We start from the raw sequence: 22,665 nt of genomic DNA on the forward strand, positions 1-22,665 counted from the left end.
GCTGCATCCGTGGGCAACTTATACGTGGGCTATATGTGGGCGAACTGCACTACCGCCGCAGATCGGCCCGGTATTGCACTATTTTCAGGATCAGTCCACGTATAACGAGTGGTTAACTCCTGCTTCACCTACGCCGAGGGTCGGCCCGGCTATCTTCAGGATCGGCCCACGTATGGGGAGTACTTAATGCCTGCTTCACCTCCCCCGCGAGTCGACCCGGCATGACCATATTTTCGGCTTCGGCCCAAAAATAGTGCTAGTTATCTCGCCATTCATTGCCAAAGAGGCAAATGCGAACCTACATATGAAGAAACAGTTATATAGAGTAGGAGCAGGGGCGAGATAAAACGCTTGTTAATAGAAGCTGGCCGCATATCGAAATTTGGTAACACATGCCTATGTAAGTCTTCAATTTCATTATCTAGACAAGAGATCGATTATCTTTGTTCGTGTCGAAAGTGTAAATGTCGGTCAATCTGTGCGGCAAAAATGTGTCTGCCTGGGGTTACCGGTTTTTTGTTCACGTTTACCATGCTTTTACACGTGTTGTATGACGCTTGGAGGGTATATATGGTGATGAGACCTCGAAATAAGTCTATGGCTGAAAGTTAGTGCTGTGTGCATTTCAAATGTTCCTGGTTATTGACATGGTAAATTATTCCCAGACGACCATGTTATGGCGTGGTTTATTACGATCTATTTCGCAAATGCATTTGCACTACTCTTCCACAAAAAAATGTTGAGCATCTATAGAAAAATCATTGGTCAACGTGAACAGATGGCACTAAGAGTACAATGATGATTTGTTGAAACAGCCTAAACTTGTTCACAAAACAGCATGATTGGCCCCCGACATTTTGTCTAAACATTGTTGAGACATTCAGTTGGAAAATTCATTGGTTTATTATGGAAGCCATGCTGAATTTCAACACTGAAAGTCTACCGAAGTATTGTTGAAGATATATTCGGTACCAACATTGAAAACCTCTGAAATATTGTTGATATGTGTTGCATGAGAACGAGGACAGCCCTGATGAAATATTGTTGGAGCTCAGTTGAACATCAACATTTAAAGACTCTTAAAATCCTATTGAATTATACCTCCAATGTATACTGAGGAGTTTTGAAAATTGCAATCTTTTTAACTACTGCTGAGCTATGTTGTGCCATATAGCTATACATTTTCTATCAGTTGATATAGTCCTTGCATAAAGTAGAAACTGCTTAGAGTATGAAACCTTATATAAGAAAGTTCAATGCTGAATGGTGTAAAATCTTTGTCGCCGTAATGGAAGGCACGCTTCCCAATAGAAATTGGAAGAAATAAGAAAATATATATATATATATATATATATATATATATATATATATATATATATATATTTATATATATACATATATATTGTCACAGTCTGTTATGTTGGAAGAAAATGACGCTGATGGTGGCGCTGGAGACGACGAAGACAAGTTTGCGTTTTTGCGCTGTTCTATGCACGTTGGCTCCGCCATTAAAAGCAATCTATAAATAGACGTGCGTTTCTTCCCTTCCTTCCTACAACATCAGTGGTGGAGGTAAGGGGGAATAACTTGCGCAAAATGAAGCTCAGCAGCGGACGTAACCTAGCCGCCATATCATCCGCAGGAGTCTTCAACCACGGCCCCGTCGTCGCCACCGACAGTCATCCTAGCCCAGCCTTGAGGCCCTGCCATGTTTTCTATGATTGACAACGTTGGCGTCGATGATGGTTGCAGAATTAAGAACGTGTCAGCGCACACGAAAGGTGGGATAACCCTCTTATGCTGGCTAATATAATATTCTACCTAAAGAAAACAGCACAGGCCTGAAAAGGAGATGAAAACGCATGAAAGGCGATGACAAATTGGGACCAGTGCGAACAGAAGCTTAGAGATTTGTTCGGCAAGTGCGTCGGCCGCGCACGAAGGACCTTGGGGCCGGTGCACAGATGTCCACTGAAGCTTACGTGGCGTACATCTAGGACGTCCTCGCTTTGCCGCAAGGCGGATAATAATATGGCAGAGGCACACAGGGTCAGTCAACTTTTAAAAGGCATTGCGGACGGCGGGTTTAACCCTCTCGTTGACCGCGGTCAATTAGATGTTTAACGAATGTCGCCGCTTTGGAGACTCGAACAGCAGCTGCACAGTTCAACAGTTTACGTGTCTACCCAGTAACGCAGTTTCATCGACGTGCGAAGGCATTTGTCTACTGCCTGAGCCCACCTCGTCCGAGAACGTGCGATTGTGTCTTGTGCCGCTCGTGTCTCCCACTCAGTCAGGATTTCGCCAAGAATTCGCCAATGTGGGTTTATCTGTTCCACCAACCATCCGCCCTGACCGCTTTCTCTGCTGCCTCTGCCCCTGTTCACCGCAGCCGATACGGTTTATATGGGATCTATCGCAACCCGGCTGAATGGCGCGCTCATGATAGACCCATCTGCTTTTATTGTGGACGTGTGGGCCACATCTCTCACCACTGCCTAAGTTCCTGGCCTCACGACAAAGCTTTCAAGCCTACTGCCGCTCCTCACTAAAACCGCGCCCGCCTGTACTCTCCACCAAGGTTGAAGACGAACCTGACAACGCTCAAGCCACTGCGACTAGCCATCATCACACAGTCACCACTCCCGTCCGCCCCACCTGCGTCGCTCCCCGTCCCCGGCATACCGTCGCCGCACTCCAACAGGAAACTAACTGGGCCAGTTTTCGGAGTAGACGCTGCTCTAGAAACCTGGCGTGAAATTCCACCGCTTACCCTGCCTATTGATTGGAACCTGCTGGACGTGGACGTGGATATTTTGCTCGTTACAGCATTCATCAACACGGGAGCGCAGACTTCAACAATTACGGCAGAACTTCGAACGAGCTTGATTAAATTACTCACTCCTGCTCTGACTCGAATGCTCCAGGTCGCCGAAGGTAGAACTCCGCCGTGCATGGAATGTGCACTGCACGTGTGCGTATCGCCGGTCGCCACAAGTCCGTTTTGGTTAGTGCCCTCCTACGTTGCCCTTACGATGTGGTTCACAGACTCAACTTTTTGACCGACCATTCTGCTCTGATTGACTGTTCAGCCGGTGTTGTACAACTTGACCAATCCCTGCCTCTTCCCACTGACCTTCCTGCTCAAGGTCCAACTCAGCATTGTTCTACGGATTTTATTCGCCTCCTGTCTGTAACATCAACCTGCATCACTGTTTTAGGTTGCCCACCTGTACCTGACGGAGACTATGTACTTACTCCCGCGAGCTCAGTCCTGTTTTCGTACAATGTCTCCTCCCCACACACCATCGTTTCTGTAGCGGACTATCAGACATGTCGTCCCATCCTAAATTTCGGCCAGCACCATCAAGTACTTTCTTGAGGCATGTCTCTTGCCGCTCTGTCACCTTTGCACGAGTGCCACATTTCCGGCGTATCTGTTGCGCCGTCTTGGACCAGTGCTCATTCTGCGCCTTCTGCATCTGCCCCGGCTGGTGACTTTACAAAGATGATTACACCGGAATTCCCAACCCAACAAGCCGCAGAGCTCCGTGGCCTCCTCGAGTCGTACTCCGACATTTTCGACGTGAACAATCACATTTCGGGTCAAACTACGCTCGTGAAGCACGGCATAAATACTGGCGTTGCAGCACCTGTTTGCCGACGCCCATACCGGCTGTCGCCTTCTGAGCGACAAGTTATCCAGAGCGAGGTTGACAAAAGGCATGCCAAAGGGATTTTTGAACCCTCTTCCAGGCCTTGGGCTTCAGCGGTTGTTCTCATCAATGAGAAGAATAACAGCTGGCGATTCTGCGCTGACTATCGTCATCCAAATACGATCACAAACAAAGATGTATATCCACTGGCTCGCATTGGTTGACGATGCAGTGGATTGTTTCCACAAAGATGTTTAACGATGTTCAAAGCCATCTGGAAATAGGCGTATGCTTCTTCAATTGTCCCCCGTATATATATATATATATATATATATATAGATATATATATATATATACATATATAAGATAGCTTGTTCTCGGACTGGTGCTTCACGCCACTACGGACCATGAACCACCAGGAATGACCGGGATAACAAGGATTTTCAATGTGACCAACGGCTACGTCTTATGCTGATAAAGTAATTGGATTCTGTGTTGTACTGTACTGTATTGTACTGGGCGCACAACCAGTGATCAGCGCCGCCCCACAGCCTGCCTATGAAAGCCTATCACCCGCCGTGGCTGCTCTGTGGCTAAGGTGTTGGGCTGCTGAGCACGAGATCGCGGGATCGAATCCCGGCCACGGCGGCCGCATTTCGATGGGGGCAAAATGCGAAAACACCCGTTTACTTAGATTTACGTGCACGTTAAAGAACGCCAGGTGGTCGAAATTTCCGGAGTCCTTCACTACGGCGTGCCTCATAATCAGAAAGTGGTTTTGACACGTAAAACCCCGTAATTTAATTAATTTTATAAAAGCCTATCACACGCAAGCCGAGATCATTGGGTTGACACCACTCAGGAAATCCAGCCACCTAACAACCATTTGTCTTCAGTCTTCAAGCAATAAAACGATACGGAGAATGTATTCGCTCCAGTGACCCATTCTTGTTACTGTTTCCATGCCCAAGGCTGTGCGGTGTCGTGTTTGAACACGCTGTGTTTATACAAAAGCTTCTACTTTATAAATTTATACTTGACGGCGATATAGAAACTAATCCGGTCCCCGAAATAAGTCAGCAATTAAAGGAAATCGCCGTAGATATTAAATACATTAAGGAAAATAATCTAGCTGAAATAGATAAGAAATTAAACATGTTAAAAAACCTAGAACAGAAAGGCTATACTTGACTATAGAGCAAATAGGAAACAATGAATTCGCTAATAATATCGATTCAAAACAGAATCGATGATCTAGAGAATCGTAGAAGACGCTCTAATTTTATAATATACGAACTACCAGAAGCCACTCGAGAGACACCCTTGACACTGTAACGCACAGTCAATAAAAACGTTATCGAAGGCCCTCTGCAATTAAAAGCAGTAGCGATCAAACCCATACATCGGATAGGGAGACTCGGCCTGTGATCTTCAAATTACTAGATTCAAGAGGTAAATATACAGTACTGAAAAAGGGATCCAAATTTAAGGACCCTCAACTATCTATTGTAGAATACTTTTCAAAACGCGTACGGGATAGCAGAAGAAAACCTTGGAACAGCGCGACGGTAATCCGGCAAAAGAATGAAAAGATTTCGCTTGTTTTCGACAACCTATGCATTGCCAATCGCCCGCATGTTTGGAGAAACGAGCAGGATGACAAAGTGCCTTTTGAAAAAAAAAAAAGAAACGATTCAGAAAGGAGGTCAGAAAATCGCCTTATCGGTAAATAAGCAAACATCACCGGAAAAAACAAAAGCGGAGTTGTAACTCACCGAGGCGAAAAATCAGCGAACTAGCACTTTTCATAGTAAATGATCTAAGCGTCGTCAAAAAACCCCAGGCACTTGACAACTTCATAATTGATTATAAACCTGATGTAGCAGCTATAACACTAACGTGGCTCACGTCCGACATTTTTGATGAAGAGTTCGCGCCGCCAAATTATTCCATCATGCGAAAAGACCGTCCCACACGTGGTGGCGGAGTGGCGTTATTAATAAAAAAATGTTTGCTTTTACAATTCTGCCTGAGATAAAAGACGGAGAGGCGATATTTTGTAAAGTGATTTGCGAAGGTCGAAACGTTGTCTTAGGGAGTGTTTATCGGAGCCCGAACTCGGGTGACGAGTATCAGTGCCATTCACGACTACATGCAACGTCACTCCCGTGTTTCGCGCATCGTCCTTATGGGTGATTTTAATCTTAATGTTCCAGCCTTTTTTCCCAAATGGGTTCCAATGCCTCTGTTGACGTGACTTCCCTTTGGCTTATGTTCAAATATACTACTGCGTCACGAACTACGTGCCTACTAAAAAAAACTAATCCCTGGATAAGCCGAGAAGTAATTCAGGCAAAGCGCCGCCTAAAAGGATTACGTAGAATAAAAAAAATTACAGGAGACAAATCCAGGGTGACGAAACTGCCTAATGGCATCGCAGAATTCAAGCTTGCAGCCAAACGTGCAAAAAGATTATTTTAATGTAACGTTACCGAGCTTTCTTACTAAAAATCCCGGAAGGTTCTGGAGGCACTTTCGCACCGATGATATAGAAGCGTCCCACTTACGCCCAGAGGGAGAAACTGCGAAAGCCAACGAATATAACATTTTCTTTCAATCAGTATTTACTTCAGGAAATAATATTATTCCCCCCATCCTAACCAGACAGAGTGTAAGCATTGGCAAGTTAGACATTGCGCACGCTGGCATACTTAATTTTCTCCTAAATCTTGACCCTAAAAAAGGCAACATCCTGACAACATACCAAACGAGTTTCTGAAAAGGTATGCGGAGTGGTGGAGTAGCTACCTCGGCATAATTTTTCGTAAATCACTCACGACTACACAACTACCAAACGACTGGAAAAATGCAAAGAGAATACTTGTGCATAAGTCAGGCGACACAGCAGAAATTTCAAATATTAGACCGATTTCATTAACTATTACATCCTGTAGGCTTCTAGAGCACTTAATATTAAAGCACATAACGGTTTTTCTAGAGGGCATTGGCTTCTTATCGCCCTACCAACATCGCTTTCAGTGCAGTTTATCAACAGTAACCCAAGTAGCAGTACTAGTCCACGATCTTGCATTTACTGTCAATCACCGAGGCCAGAGTGACATGATATTACTTGACTTATCTAAGGTATTTGATTGTGTATGCTATAACAAATTAATCGCTAAAGTTTAAACTGTTGTTGGCAATGGGCTGCTTTCAGCCTGGATGAAATAATTCCTAGCCAATCGTTCACAATTTGTAATTTACGAAAAAATGCTATCTGACACTGTCGCCGTTACTTCCAGAGTTCCCCAAGGCTCAGTTGTTGGGCCATTACTCTTCCTAATCTATAGTAATGGCATCACAGCTAACATTGGTTGCAATATTAAACTGTTCGCCGACAACTGCTTTATTTATAGCGAAATCACTAATTACAGCGACCACATCGCCTATAATTTTCACACGGAGTATGAGTTCGCGGGAGAATTTCTCGACCACGGCAAGTAGTACGCTTGTGGATCGGTAGGCAACACTTATTCGAGCGGAGCACATCCCTAGCTCGGGAAACGTTCTGCCATCCGCGACACGAATGAAAGCTACTGTGGGTGGTGTTAGGACTTTCTTTAGGCGGCGACGAAGCTCTGATTTCATCACTGATATATGAGACCCTGAATGCACTAGAGCAACATGTGCGTCATCCAGTTTAACGTCTATCAGGCTCCTTCTCTTCTGCATTGTGGTCAGAGAATTTGGCAGGCGAGTTGTCGATGCAGCATCACCTCTTGAAGCTGTATCGTCTAGTTTTCCCGAGGGCGTCCTTCAGTCGGCGACGTAGGGTGGCGGAATTGGGGCGAACGAGATGATTGGCGACGAGACAACAGCGAACGGGGCTGGTGACCACGGGACTGGCAACCACGGGACTGATGAACGGGACTGGTGAACGACGACACGGCATGGAGGTAGCGTCTTTGCCGGTGGTTTGGGGAGGCTCGTGGTTGGGCGGAAATCGGCGATGATCCATGGCGGGGCGACGGTTGTATCCATGAGCGCCTTATACCAATACCATCGGCTGTTACAATGGCGCGCCACGTGTCCAATACTACGAAAGTTGAATCAAATGGGACGGTCATCGGCAGTCTTCCACTCGGCTGGATTGCGAGTACGAAACGACTGCCTTTGAGCTTGGGCGTGCGAAAGTGAGGAATAGCGGTCGATCGGATGGTAAGGAGCTGCGGCGCACAGTCCAGGCCGGCATTGAAGAGCTCCTGATCAACTACAGCTTGGATTAGTGGCGCCATCTGGGAGCTATTGTCACAGATACCGCTGTACGCAGAAGAAGGAGACAGCCTGAAGTTCACGTCGGAGGGTGCGACTGTTTTCACAACAAATCCGTGCAGGGGCAGAGCCTCGGATCGATGACGTATCACCATTTTCTTTTTTTTCCCCTCTGTTTGGCGGCGCGGTCGTTGTGCGGCGCTTCAGTTCGGATCAACTCACCCCACGTGAGCGAGAAGTTGGCGCGCGTATCATATTCGCGGCGTGCATTGTTTTGTTTCACACGGAATGCAACGATGAGCGAGCCTGACTGACAGAAGGTGATCGAAAAGTACCTCCAAGGGTTACATCATCATGAAGACGGCTACTCCCATGGCTACCTGACGTCAGACGATGAGCTTAAGCTTTTTGAGAGGTCCTTGGCTGCCGTCAACGAGAGGTGTGCTGTGCGGACATCAAGAGACCTGAACAAGCCGTCTAAATGTAAGTAGTATCGACTGCTTCTTAATGTTTCGCTCTGCGCATAGATTCATCATTGTAAAACGAAGTAGTAACTTTAACCAGGGACTCAACCTGGCAGAACGACTTGTTTTCAGTTGCGGTTAGTGCGCAACACTAGACAATTGATTCATCTTGATTCGCCTTTTTGAAGATGGGGTTATATATTGTTCTGGTTACCGGTTCAGAGTTCCCCTAGCACCGATTTAATTCGGTTTGAGTGGAGTATTGTTCCGGATACCGCGACATGACCTGATCTTCAGAAATTCCGATAAACGTAATATTAACAACTGTTATTTTTCGGTTTTCAGTCATGATTACAACTGCGCACGCAAGGTAACCACGAATACAAAAATGGAAGGTCTGCCCCTGTGCTCTTTACATATTTGATTTGACTTCAAGACAGAGCGGCGCTTGGGCGTTTGTTTTGTATGCATGTGCACTTTTTTTGTGAACATTGAAAAAGCAATCGCGCGCAACACGAGGCACTATTTGCGGTGAGGCTGTACTCCATGTCTTGACACGTCCGTGTGTGCCATCCGTGGTTCTGCTAGAAGTGTGAATTGGACCTCTAGAGCAAGGCATATGCCTGATGTCGAACTCTGTATATGAGCTGTAGCTGCAGCGTCGAGCTTTTTGTCGTATTATATTGAAATCCCAAGGCCCAACCAAACTGCAGCATGTTCGTGCTGCTTTTAAGTTCTCACTTTTTAAAACCATACAAAAAGTATGGGTAATTAATTATAATAGTGATAATCATTATTCTCGTTGAGGAGAGCCAGGTTTTCTTGCTAGAGGCAGTGCATCTTAGTTTCTTTGCTGTCATTACATTACACAAACTAAAACGAGATTTGATATTGCCCTGTGCCATGCATAAATCTAGGCACCTTCATTAAACCGTCTTTATTGTTTATTTTCAGCCAATGTCGTCTTCTCCATGATGCACTCCGGGTGCAGAATCTCTCTCGACAATGTACCGTTTGTAATTGTCAAAGAAACCGTCAAAGTCTGCATATTTGGAACGGAATACTACACAAAGACTCTAGAGAAAAACAAAGACCAGGTATGTTACATGATGATGCACTTGCGAACGTTTGAGTCTCATGCAGATATCCAGCAGCGTTCCAAATTTAAAAATTGTGTACAGGCAGTGTAAAGAGGATTTACTTTATGTTACTTTAGGTTAGGTTACTTTAGGTTTACACCAGAAATAAATATTCTTGATTTCATTTACAGGGTTCAAGCACCGCTGACTGGCCGAAGGAGGTGCACGAGAAGAAGCGAATGAACCTCCCAGGCACAAAGAAGAAAGGGTGTGCAGCAGCAATGAATTTGAAGTGGATTGAATTGTACCCAGATTTCCAGGTGCGTAATGTGCAACCACAAGTAAAAAATGTTTGCAGGTTATTTTCTGGGCACCTTTATCATGGCATTTGTGTCTGCAAGCAGACACGGAACAAGCAGTTTTAAAACATTACTACATTGTCCTTGCAGTGGCTCGTGAGAAATTTGTAGCTGACGTCCACTATCATTGCTTCTACTTCTGTTGATAGTAGGGATATTTAGTAGAGGGATCCGATAATAAGGATGCCTTCTCTCCCCTCTGACAGCCCAGAACACGCGTTGTGCATCGTTATGGTATCGTTATCGGGGCTAAAGAACGGTCTCGTAAGACTCCCTAATATCGGCTTTTCCTGTTGCTCTTGGTGCGCAGTGCAGGCAAATTTGTCGTGGCATAAGATGGGGCACGTTACACTTGGTTGACGTATGCTCAATGAAAGGTTTGTTTGAGCTAGTTGGTTAACTAGCTCAAGCAGCAATGATCATTATGGTTAAAAACAGCGTGCCAATATGAGGACAAAGTGAAAACGAGACAGAAGACAGCACTGAACTAACAGAAAGTTTATTTCCACTATTTCCAGTATATATACGAGTACAAGTGGGAAATAGCAAAAAAAAAAACAGTGCGAAAGATAAAGAGTACAACACATACAGTCTCGGCATCCAAGCCGAGGCTGTATGTGTTGTACTCCTTTTATCTTTCGCACTGTGCTTATTTTGGTATTTCACACTTGTATATATAATGGGCAAGTGGAAATAAATTTCCAGTTATTAGTTCAGAGCTGTCTTCTGTCTCGTCTTCACTTTCTTCTCATCTTGTCGCACTGTTTTAAACCATAAAGTATGCTCAATATACGTAACAATGCCTACTTTCTAGGTGGACCTTCCCCAGCCATGCGGCCAGACAAAAGAGGGTCGGCTGAAAGCAGACAAGGCCAAGCAGCTGCAGGAGGTACTTGACGCAGAGCAGCAGACTGTGGCCAAAGAGACGCGGATATACATTAATATTGCCAGCTGCGGTTCCCTTCTTAACCATGGTTTCGAGGACATGGAAGCTTTTAGCCAAAACATGGACAGGAACATTGCGGAGCGAATTCAAATGTTGGCAAGGGAAGGAATTACATCAGTATCAGATGTGAAAAAGTGTCTGCACTATTACGTGCACGACGTACTTTTTGCAAACAAGGAAAAGCCTGATAGCAGCTGCAGGACCTTCTTTCCAACACATCGTGATATCAGCAACCAGATCGAAGCTGTTCTTAAGAAAGACCGCTTCAGTACAGTCGATCAAGAAAATGCTAGCATCCTTATTGAAAAGATCAGGGGTGAACAACCCGAATCCTCCATTTTCTATCGGCCATATGCAGCACGCAGCTGCGTGGGTAGCAACGACTCGAACAACGTGGAAGAGAGCATTGCCAGCGAGTGCGAAGACACGTTGCTGTCCTGCTTGCAGACAAAGTTCATGAAAAACATGCTTAAAAAGTATGGAGGCTCAGTAGTTTGCCTGGACGCAACACACAAGAGTAGTGATTATGCCTTACCACTTTTCTTGCTTGTTGTGAAAACACCGTCGGGATACACACCAGCTGGTGTGTTTATCGTAGAGTTTGAGACGACCCACTGTATCGCTGATGCTTTAGACGTTTTCAAGCAGTGGTGTGATAACTGGTCCCCACAGTACTGGATGGTAGATTACAGCAAGGCAAAAATAAGTGCCATCAAGCAAGTGTTCCCAGATAGCCAAATCTCCATCTGTGACTTCCGTAGACTACAAGCATGGCAAAGGTGGCTGCGCAGAAAGAAAAACAGTATATCCGATCCGGATGATGCCCTGAGACTCGTGAAACGCTTAGCCAGTGCTTCAAATCAGGATGAGTTTGACAAGGCATTTGAAGTCCTTGTCGCCTCAGAGTATTGGAAAAACGAAAAATTCCGCAGTTACTTTGAAGCAGTGTGGCTGTGTCTGTAAAGGAGCTGTGGGTCATGTCTTACAGGCTGGAGTTTGATGTTGTCTTGACCACAAACAACGGCATTGAGGCCCAAAACAGGGTGTTGAAGGCACAGTATGGGAAAAGTGCCAGTGGGAAACGGTCGTTAACATCCCTAATCACAGCTGTCGTCCATGGCTACCTTCCCGACAAACAAGTGAAATTCCATGAGGCAGCAAGGAGGCAGTCATCAGTGTACAGACAGTACAGCGAAAATATTCCTGCATACCTGCACAACCGGCCTCACGGGTTTGTTAAACATATGCTGAGACGGCTCGTTAACGCAGAGGAATACAGCCACACAGACATGAAAGAGCTGCCCACTGAAGGCATGTTCTCGGTTCATTCTGAAAGAAGTGATGATGATGTGTACACAGTCGACTTCACCAAGCCATCGTGTACCTGCCCCGACTTTAGAAAGCACAAGTACCCATGCAAACACTTTTGTGTTGTTTTAAGTACAGCGACAGGTGGTACTTTTCCTCTCTTCCGCAGAGTTACCTCAGTCGACCGCAAATTGCACTTGGAAGCTGTCTAGAATCAGAAACAGGTTATGAGATTCCCCTTGTAAATGAGCCCAGCACTTCTGAAGTGTCTTCAAAGGCTCTTGGTACAGCAGTATCAGAGCCGGACATTCCCTGTGCCAATGAGCCAAGCGTTTGTCAAGTGCCTTTACAGCCTGTGGTTGCTGTGGTTCCTGGGACAGCAGTCCCCTCAGTCTCGGAGTTGCGCAAATGTATAACCGAGGAACTTGAAAAGTGCAGTTCCCTCCTTTACGGCTGCCACGACGTTCAAACACTGTTGGAGGCTAGGGGCTTATTGCAAGTCACCTTCCGTAAGTTGGCTGAATCTGTGCCACAGAATTCTGGCCTTCACATTCGGGGCTCACCGACAAAGGGATGCTCGTCTCTGAAGCCTCTTCCAAAGAGAAGGCGCCTATAGTGTGCTGTAACTTTGCCATTGATTCGTTGATTCTTCACAGGAGCTTTGGCTCGGGCTGCTAGGAAAGGGTCAGGGGAAAACGTTAGAGATTGCCACTCAGTGTTTTTTATCATGTTTTTAAGGAATTGCGAACTTTACAAAACTCCATTTTTACCATGCATAACTTGAGCTTAAGCAGAGTGTTTTAAATATGTGTAAATATGTTTTATTATGTTTGGAGCTTTCAAGATTAATATGCTATGTTTTATACTAGACTCCATTATAGTCATGTAATTGCAACATTGGCAACGGCTGTGTATGTGTAGAAATACTGCCTTAATGTTTCGTGTCGGTGACTCAATTCATTGATTCTATAAAACTATGTTTTTAGGCTTGTGCTTTCAATGTATGTGTATAAAACTGTTTGTAAAGTAGCATCCCTTCTGTACTTCCATGAAAGTGCTTGCTTTAATACTTTCCTTTTAACATTTTAATATAGCAGCTATTGTATATGAAAACATGTTATTACATTTTTGTCTGGTGGTTACTTCAAGAAAAGTTCAGTAGTGTGTTTGTAATATGCATCGACTGTGAATAAAGCACATTTGAGAGAATGCCTAATGTGCACCAAGAGTTTATTTTGAATATGTAAAGCATGGTTACCTACACAGTAGAGCAATTTCGCCAAGAGTACTTCAACAGTTGTGACTGAAATTAGAGGCTGGGCAAACTGGCCATTTTCGAGGGCAATAATGAGAACTACCCTTTCAGCGAAATGTTTTAGGTATACATACTGATACTAGTGACTTGAGGGAGCTGTTTCATTATTCAGACTTAAAACATTTTTCAATGGCAACCTATGGGAATGGGGATATAAAAAGGGGTTGCATAAGGAACAGGAATGCACAAGAAAATAGGCAATCGTCTAAACTTAGCATTTATCAGCTATATTTTTCAAGTAGTCTCAACATGTACTTTAGTATCGTGGAACTCGAAACAGTCAATGTTGAGCTGTCTAGTTTTTGCCCATCATGTCACGAAAACATGCGACCCGATGTATGATGCATCAGTCGTTAGTATGGTGCGTACTACATAGCCGTTCTACGGAAAGGGGAAAAGTCTCATGAACCCTCTTTTTTGCGCCTCGGAGGTTTATTCACTTTTTCTCGTACAGCTCCTTCGGCCAGTCAGTGGACAGTGGTGCTTGAATCCAGTAAATTAAATAAGGTATATTTATTTCTGGTGTTTTTACATGCATGTTAAAAGACACACAGGTCAACTGTAACATCATGCGGCTTTGGTAAGTACAAACAACAACAGTGACATGCTTCCATAGTTCACACCAGGCATGTAGCCAGGATTTTGTTTGGGTCGCAACTACTGAGCAAGGGGGGGGAGGGGAATACGCCACAGGTGGGAGAGGTGGTAAAGGACGTCCCAGAAAAGCTGAAGATTTCTTGGGGGACTGGGCCACTCCAACCACTGGCTATGTGCCTGGTACACAGCCATAATGGTCTTTTCCTAAATCTATTCATTTACTAGGAACAACCTGAGGGCCCTGAAAGGGGCATTGTATAAGGGAAAATAAGTTAAAAACAGCTGTCGCGAAGCATCCTCTTTACACTGCTTGCACATAATCTGAGTTGCAAGGCTGCTGGATATCTGCATGAGAGCGAAGTGTTTGCAAGCGCATCCATGTAACATACCTGGTATTTTTCTCCTTGAGTCTTGTAGTATTCCATTCCGAACTTGCAGACTGACTGTTTCCTTCACAACTCGAAATGGCACATTCCCCAGAGAGATTTGACATCCGCAATGGATTGTGGAGAAGACGACACTGGCTGAAAATAAACAATAAAGACGATTTAATGACCGCGCCTAGTTTTATGCATGGCAGAGGCAATATCGAATCTGGGTTTAGTTTTTGTTTATGGGCAGCAAATAAACCTTAAGCTCTGCATGCCTCCGGCTAGAGATACTGGCTCTCCTCAGTCATAATAATAATAAATAATATTATTAATTACCCAGACTTTTTTGTGTGGTCTTAAGTAAAAACTTGCAAGCAGCGCCAAAAAACCAACATGTTACAGTTTGGTTGGGCCTTGGGATTTTAATATAACACGACAAAAAAGCTCGACGCTAGCGATTCAGCTTCTCGTATACAAAGTTCAATATCAGGCCTATGCCTTATAGCAGGACCACGGATGGCCCAGACGGCCGTGTAACGACATGGAGTACAGCTATGGTGGCCGTTCTAGCCACATAGTACAGCCCCACCGAAATTCGTGTCCCGTGTTGCGCACGATTGCTTTCTCAGTATTAAAAAAAAAGCACAGATGCATACAAAACAAATGCCCAAGCGCAGCTCTGTCTTGAATTCAAGTCAAATATGTAAAGAGCACAGGGGCAGACCTTTCATTTTTTGTATTCGTGGTTACCTTGCTTGCGCGGTTGTAATCATGACTGAAAACCGAAAAATAACAGTTGTTAATTTTACGTTTATCTGAATTTCTGAAGATCAGGTCGTGTCGCGGTAACCAGAACAATACTCCACTCAAACCGAATTAAATCTGTGCTAGGGGAACTCTGAACCGGTAACCAGAACAATATATAACCCCATCTTCAAAAAGGCGAATCAAGATGAATCAATTGTCTAGTGTGGCGCACTAACCGCAACTGAAAACAAGTCGTTATGCCAGGTTGAGTCCCTGGTTAAAATTACTACTGCGTTTTACAATGTTAAATCTACACGCAGAGCGAAACATTAAGAAGCAGTCGATACATCCTTACATTTAGACGGCTTGTTCAGGTCACCTGATGTCCGCACAGCATACCTCTCGTTGACGGCAGCCAAGGACTTCTCAAAAAGCTTATCGTCTGACTTCAGGTAGCCATGGGGGAGAGGCTCGCTCATCGTTGCATTCCGCGCATTCACAAGCGATACAAAACGCGCGCCGCGAATATGGTACGCGCGCCGACATTTCACTCCACTGAAGCGCCGCACACCGACCGCGCCGCCAAACAGACGGGAAAAAAAAAAGAAAATGGTGATACGTTATCGAAGCGAGGCTCCGCCCCTGCACGGATTTGTTGTGAAAACAGTCGCACCCCACGTCGGATGATCTTTTTCACGTGTTCTACGGTGAGCGGCGCCAACGGCTCAGGTACGTCTTCGCACGACCACGTTGCTGTTGCGTTCGGATGTCGAGCGAAACGATGGGCGATGCGTCGGCTTTTGGCGGCCTCAAAGCGCTTGCACTCTTGGATGAAGGCATCGACGGTGTCGCGGTCTTGGCATATTAGCAGATTGAAGGCATGATCTGCTGTGCCTTTTCACACGTGGCCCACTCTCTCGGACTCCATCACGCCGTCGTCGGCTTTGCGGCAAAGGGCAGCACGTCCTATATATAGGTCAGGTACGACCTATATACAGAGATTCTTTGCCGCTTTTCCTTCTTTGCCGCTGCCTTTCTACCTGCGGACATTGCGAACAGCGCTCGCAACTTTTCCTTGCATGCATCCCAGACACCGACTTCGTCTTTGTTATTCTCAAACCACACCTTCGATGTTCCTTTGAGCTAAAATAATATGTTTGCCAACATAATTTGTCTCATCCTAATGATTATTTTTACTTGCACGTTCGTACAGGGGTAGCCAGTCCTTGATGTCGACTTTGTTAGTCCCGTGGAATGTGCCTGGGTCTTTTAGACGAGCTCTGTTCGCATCATTACAGGTAACTACAATTAACGACCTATATAATTTATTGCTAAGTAAACTATATGAAAGAAAACGAAAAAAACCATGACGCATTCTTTGATGACACAGCTAACTTACGACCCAAAGCTAATTACTACCCCACACGTAACAACAACGTCTGGTATGTGCCATTCTTTCGTACTAATTACGGTCGTCAAATGATCCGACATACAATTCCAACTCTTTTTAATCTCCGCAATGAGCACTGCGGACCTAACGATACAGGTTTTTTTTTTCTTTACTGCTAGTTTGCGCCTCCTTTCTCCATTTTTCTTTTTTGATTGTTATTCTTCGTTTTGCAATCTTCAGTGTTCCTGAGCGTTTCGTGTTAATTCTGCTGTCTTCTCTTATTTGTTATTGCAAGAGGATGTTCACCAATTTTTTTTATAGAATATGATGTTTACCTATGCACTGTACTCTTTTTTTTATTGTTTTTTTCGTGTGCTGTTGCTGCCGGTTTTTATGTACGGGGGTGCGCCCCTCTATCACGCCAGTCATGGGCTTTTTGGGTGCACCCCTAACATTCCTGATGTTGAAATAAAGGTATAAATAATGACCGTCGTCGTTGTAGTCGCCTCGGTGGGCGCAGACCCCTCTTCCAAACATTGGCCGCTGTTCAGCTCCGTTGTACTGTGTGGGTACCGCGCACCTCCCACCAAAATGCCACGCAGCTGAGAGTAGCCAAAAAGGATAGTTAAGTGTAGTTACAATATATATACAGAGAGAGACGACTGCAGGCTAGATGGCAGAACAACCACAGGAGCGCTACTCTGACCGTCGTCTTCACCGTCTTTCTTGTGCATTCTTCCATGCTCGGCGAGGATGCGTGCTTCAGTGCCCGGGAATAGCACGTAACACTATTATATGAAACCAACAACAGAGATACCAAAGACAACATAGTGGAAATTACTTCTACTCACGGATTGAATTGTAGAAGTGATAAACAAGTGCATGTAAAAACTGATGATAAGAGATTGGTATTAGGTGGAGCACTAACCCAGCATTGGCTACGCGTGCGATGCTGTCCTCCGCGTCCGTGTGTGTGCTGGCTTCATATATATATATATATATATATATATATATATATATATATATATATATATATATATATATATATATATATATAACCAAGAAGAAAGGGGGTTAACGGAGAGGGGCCCGATTTTTATTAGCCATATCAAAAGAAGGCAACAAACCCTGACACCAAGGACAACAAGGTGAAATTAATTGTGCTTAATAAACGAAATAAACAACGATAAATTAATGGAAATTAAAGTGGATGAAAAAAACTTGCCGCAAGTGGGCAACCTTCGCATCTGCGAAGGTTGTGGGAAGGTTGTGGGATCGTATCTGCGTACAAGCTTTGTTATAGGAGAACTACAGAACGCGTCAGAACACAGACGTATTGCAGTATGATGCACCGGGTCATGAACCTCTAATGCTAACTTTCAAGCTGAGCCATACACGGAACATCTGTATTCCAACTGTAACCACAGAACTGCATTCTATATGCGAAGCAGACACATATCTCTACGTCACGATCAGTGGTGTAGGAGCTTCATTAGATTTATTGATTTGAAAGGTTTCGGCAGAAGCTTGATGTGGGCGAGTTGGTTTTGCATACTTTAAAAAAAGAGCGCTACGAGGACGCTGACTAAAAGAGGAACATGTACGCCTTGTCCGTCGTGCATGTTCCTCTTTTAGTCCGCGTCGTCGTAGCGCTCTTTTTTTCAAGAAAGGTTTCTGTTTTGCATACGCGATGTGCGCTTTGAAGTTCAGCTTCTTTTCAAAGATTACACCAAGAAATTTGTGTTCGTTCTTTACTATGATTTGTTGCCCGTTAATGCGTAATATTGGTTCCCGTTTGGGACTTCGGTATTGACTGAACGGTACGCATATTGGTTTTTGTATGCAAAATTTAAAACCACTTTCATTTGCCGATTGCACTATAGAGGTTGCGCCCAGCTGGATTTGGCGCTCGCAAGTAACCATACTTCAAGAGGAGCACAAAGTTGAATGTGATCGAAATATAAAGAATACGTTAAAGAAGACGGAATAACTGTACTTATCGAGTTGAGCTTTACTAAAAATAGTGCAACACTTAATACTTCGCCTCGTGCCACTCCAATCTTCTGTATAAAACAGTTAGAGAATGTTGCTCTAAACATTACCTGCAAAATTTGGTTCTCCAGATAGCTTTGCATTACACCAAGATTGTGCTTTTTATTCCGTGTCTGTGCAAGCCTATAACACGCCACGTACCCACGTTGTACCACATCCATTTGATAAGACAAAGAAAGGGGAGATGCAATGTTGCCTTTGGACGAAAGATTCACGGATTCTCGTTTCTAACCTAATTGGTTGATTGTACTGCAACTGGCTCTAAAGCCGCACTGGTGCTGACCAAGTAACCTGCTAATTTCCGATAAGTGCACAAGCCATCTGTTAACCAGTCTTTCAAGTGTCATTCTTAAGCAGCTGGTTAAAGCAATGGAACGATAGCTGTTCTGGTCAGAGCATTCCTTTCCAAGTTGTAGAAGTATTAAAACTGTCGCCTTTTTCCATTCTTTTAGAACATAGCCTCCTGTCCACAACATGTTGAAGAGGTGAATAATTGTGTCGTATGTGTTCGCGTATAGGTGTCGCAGCATTTCATAGTGTATGTTGTCCGGACCTGCTGAGTGGCTCGTCCCTAAATTGATCGTATCGAATTGTTCTGTTTTTGTAAAAAGACAGCTATATGGATGAGTACTATTTAGTGCTATCTAAAGATTTTTCTTTTCCGCAGTGTAGCTTATCATAGCCAACTCAGGAGTGTAGTGAGCGCAACTCGAAATTCCAGCAAAGAAGTCACCAAGTTTATCCACTTATCCTTTAAGATCAGCATTTTCGTCAAACATGAGGAGTGTGTATTCTGAATGAACACCGTAAATTTTTCTCAGTTTCTTCCAGACTAATTTATTTCTAGTGCGACTGTTTATTGAGCTCATATTTTTCACCCATGATGTTCTTTTTGCTATCTCTCTTTCCTTCCTAGCCTCACTGAGCTTTTGTTTAATTAACAATAAATTTTCGAAATTTGGGTACCTGTTTAGTCGAGACCACGCACAGCTTTTTTTTCTACGAGAATCAATGCATGCATCATTCCACTAAGGTTTTGGTCTATGTGGAAGCTTCCCTTGGGAAAATGGTATGAAGTTTCAGCTGCGTCTAAAATTTGTTGTGTTATTGCATCACATAAGTTCTCAATATTTAGTGCAATGACAGCTTCAATCCCTATTTCAGAGTTTTCCAAAAAAAGAAAAGATACTAGTCTGCTTTACCGAGCTTCCATCTCTGTCATCGTACTGACATTGTTGGAGGCGCGTCAATTGGTTTAAGTATTATGGGGTAGTGGTCCGCACCACGTGGGTTCTCCCTAAGGTCCCAAGAAAAGAACTTAGCAAGTGATGGCTCGGCGCAAGGGAGGTCAATGCTTCAGTAGATCGTGTTTTCGCAATAATATATGTTGCCTTTGCATCGTTAAAAAGGTGCACATAAAAAGGTACACACGCGTTGGTGTGGCTACTGCCCGGGTTGTTGTTATAAGCATTAAAATAGCCCAATAAAAGGGAAGGTTCTGCAATTCTTTTACAATAATTTGTAGCTCCTTTCTTGTGATATTCTTACCTGTTGATAACTATTGTTTGCCGCAACAGCTTCTAAATTGGTGTTAAGTTTCACTTTGCGCACTGGGACTCCTTGGGCGAGCACTATAGCGAATCCTTTGAATGCGACTGACTACTGTTCCCCATCATTGCGAAAGATGATATACCAACGCAGAGATCCTTTGTGGCAACTTGTCAAGTCAGTTTCTCGCAAGCAGATAACAGAAGCGTCAGCATCCTCGAAAAGATCGCAACGTCATCAATATTTGTTTTAAACCACGGCACTTCCACTGCAGAGTAGTAGTCATATTTGATGATGTAAATGAATATGTATTTCGTGAAGAAAAGCTGTGTAGAAAGTCGCAGAGATGACATGTAAATGAGCAAACAGCTTGCGAAAATGCCTTTCAGGTCACGTCTCCTTGAGAAAGGCAGTGACACGAAATCCATCTCCTTTATTTTTTCTAGGGGGAATAGCCGAATTCTTTGTTTGCCTAACAGATGTAGGTTCTTTCGTTTTACCCGCTCTGGCCGACACACTTCCATCGTATCATCGTCTTTCGGGCCTCCATCGTTGCTTGTGCTTGGTGAAGATGCCGTTTTCTTGGAAGCAAAGCAGTCCTTCGGCACCGACGTTCGGACCTTCGTGGCCTCAACCGCGTGCTGGCTGCCACCAGCCCCAGTAGAAGCCTCTTGGCCTCTTGGGAGAGGGTTGCGACGTGCACCTTTTTTTTTCACGGAGTGAAGGCCGGAGCGCTGACACCTTGTCCAGCAGCTCCACCTGGGTTCCAACTCACACCATTGCTGGCGCACGCTCTCTATGCGCACCTTGTGCATCAGTGGTTCTACACGCAAACGCAACTGTCTTTTTGGCGTCAATGTAGAATACCTTCTCCCATACCTTTAATGCAATAACTTCTTTTTTTCCACTCAGGATAGGATCTCGAAAAGCTCGCATTGACCTACGCAATTTGCACAACACAACTTGTTCGTGCACGTTTCATCACCTGAGTCTGTTTGACGGCATTTAGCACAAGGTGCTCTTACGTCAGCTGATTGGGATCCGTGCCCATGTTTCTTACACCAAAAGTATTACTCTAAGGTACAGGTAAGCGACCCTAATGGCACTTGGAAGTGTTATAGAGTTGAAGGTCAGCACGACGTGTTAGGTCGGAATATTATTGTCACTTTGTTCTAAATCATATTCTCCTTCCAGCCAAAACACCAAGATCCCTCAAGGATTCTTCTATTCCCTCATCGGTGCATTCTAGGAGTTGTGTATCTGAGATTACACCCTTAGCGTAGCTCAGTGTAGGATGTGTCGAGACAGATAGAATGTTGTCGCCGATCTTCTCAAGTTTCTTAATCTGTCTGAAATGCTCAGCTCTCATTTCTTCGAGCAAGACGTCTCACGAATTCATTTTTTTTTTCTTTGTCGGTCTGACCAATACACTCGTTAAGTGCTTTGGCGATGAGGAGGGGCAATATGTTTTGAAATTGTCGTTCAATTTCAGACCTAATGATGAAAAACTTTGTAAAGCTATGTTTAGTGAAGTTTATTACTTCGGTCAGGTGCCTTCTCTGCCTCCAGATTAGGTTTTGCTATAGAGGGGTTTTCATCCATAAATATACGTATACGCTCGGCAGTTAAGTTTGCCGCACCCCATGTTACCCAGCGCGGGAGTGTTTCGCAAACTACTAGCCAATTGTAACTGCTATAACTCTATGACCAAGACCAAGGAAGGCCATGCCCAGATGATCAACGCTAGACGTACGGAAACATGGAAATGAAATGAAGTAAATAGGAGACAGGAAAGCAAGATTTAGGAGGGCGACCGGAAAAGGCGACTGGCGTTTTCCTCCAGGTGGGTCAGTCTGGAGGTGTCGTCCATGTGATGCAGATGCCAAAAAGGTGTGTTGCCTCTGCCGGGGGGGAGGGGGGGCTTAAAGGTCCGGGCACCCGACATCAACTCAACTCCCATGGTCCCCCTTTCTCCAGAAACGTCAAAGCCGTGCACGGCTACGCGCGGGAGGGTCCAACCTTCATGTGTTTGTGTACGTGTTGTCGCAACGCACCAAACGCCGGCTGACGCAAACGCCCCGGTAGGGATGTAATAAAAGTTAGTCATGAGCTATTCCACTCTGCGAAGTTGGATGACTAGCGAAGCTGTTTAGGAGCAACACAGAGGTGACACAGAATTTTGAACAAATTTACGAACATACTTATCGTCCTACGATATAGAAATGTACACACATTCGTGCATCACATCTGTTGCTAAATGTGTCGTATCACGTAGGATGATGAGTGGTTTATACCTCCAGCAAACGTGGCATCCACATTACGACGAGAGATGGGAAATAGACCCCATGCAAAAATATGCCACCTGGGGCGGCCACCGGAACCACAGGCTGCATGCGCCATAATAGGGGAAGGCCGGAAAGACGCCTGAATCGGTCGCCGTACGGATAAGCAGTGCTACTCCGAGTTAGCCTGCCACTCCTGATTGACACTCCTGATTATGGTGTCATCTGGATTCGTCACCAGCACGAATATCGCGAGAGGAATGGCGATAAGGTACGTCC

At 44.7% G+C, this 22,665-nt stretch overlaps 1 protein-coding gene and 1 pseudogene across 5 annotated transcripts in view; one reads left to right on the forward strand and one right to left on the reverse strand.

Moving 5' to 3' along the window:
• Window positions 1-22,665, reverse strand: part of LOC142590574 (uncharacterized) — a 197,943-nt gene that overhangs the window by 80,299 nt on the left and 94,979 nt on the right. The window lies entirely within an intron of this gene.
• On the forward strand, window positions 7,607-14,517 carry LOC142590776 (uncharacterized; annotated as a pseudogene).

The sequence above is a fragment of the Dermacentor variabilis genome, chromosome 8, assembly GCF_050947875.1.
Source record: "Dermacentor variabilis isolate Ectoservices chromosome 8, ASM5094787v1, whole genome shotgun sequence".
Taxonomy (NCBI): Eukaryota; Metazoa; Arthropoda; class Arachnida; order Ixodida; family Ixodidae; genus Dermacentor; species Dermacentor variabilis.